Genomic DNA, 588 nt, shown 5'->3' on the forward strand with positions numbered 1-588 from the left:
TGATGATGTACTTGTGTTTGTGATTGTGGTGTGTGAATGGGATCGGATTGCCACATTCCGGCATAACTAACTTGGATCGGATTGCCACGTTTCGGCATAATTATGGGATCGGTTGCCACGTTCCGGCATAAAGATGGGTCGGTTGCCATGTTCCGGCATGCTAACTGTTTGAGTTTGGGTTCCGTGAGAAGACTAATAATGTGCTATAAAATGTGAAGTTGCGCATAATTATGGGATCGGTTGCCACGTTCCGGCATAAAGATGGGTCGGTTGCCATGTTCCGGCATGCTAACTGTTTGAGTTTGGGTTCCGTGAGAAGACTAATAATGTGCTATAAAATGTGAAGTTGCTGGTTGTTCATAAATGTTGATAATGTTGTATATGTTGATATATATGCATGTTATTATAATGTTGTTTGAGTTGCTTATGTTGCACTAGTGGGATAGCCGCGTGATCCTACCAGTACACTGTGGTTGTGTACAGATGCTGCACTTTCTCTTATTTTTGTTGAGTACAGTGCATCTTCACGCAACTATTGACAGACCTCGCTTAGAAGATCAGTGATCGTCGCTTCGAATTCAAGGGTGA

Source organism: Solanum tuberosum, unplaced genomic scaffold, assembly GCF_000226075.1.
Source record: "Solanum tuberosum cultivar DM 1-3 516 R44 unplaced genomic scaffold, SolTub_3.0 scf00486, whole genome shotgun sequence".
Lineage (NCBI taxonomy): Eukaryota > Viridiplantae > Streptophyta > Magnoliopsida > Solanales > Solanaceae > Solanum > Solanum tuberosum.